Below are 426 nucleotides of genomic sequence, written 5' to 3' on the forward strand. Positions count from 1 at the left end.
AGGATTCTGGGTTTATTGAAGCTGCTCAGCTACGTGACTACTGGTGCACTATTATTTATGTTAATGACTATGCAACAAATTGTTTTCAACAAGAATGGGTCTATCGGATGAATCGTATTTCTCCTTAATCATATAACCTGTCAGACACACGAATCTCTCTCTTTGAAACAAAATTAAAAAACCAGTATGCAGGGGACTATTTTTTTTCAAGGAAGTTTTTGTGTCTAAATGCAAAAAAAACCCCTGAGTATGAGTTAGTAAGTGAGTAAGCACTTGAACACTTGGCTCAGGGGCAAAATATCTTCTCTAACTACAGTGAACTGGGTTCAGGCTCCTTTGTCCTAGACTGAAAATTGGCTGAAGGAGCTTACAGCAAGGGTAAAACTATAGTCAAGAGTCCTGAGCTGTGGGGAGCGGTTCCCTAGA

The sequence above is a fragment of the Alligator sinensis genome, unplaced genomic scaffold (genome assembly GCF_000455745.1).
Source record: "Alligator sinensis unplaced genomic scaffold, ASM45574v1 scaffold1457_1, whole genome shotgun sequence".
NCBI lineage: Eukaryota > Metazoa > Chordata > Crocodylia > Alligatoridae > Alligator > Alligator sinensis.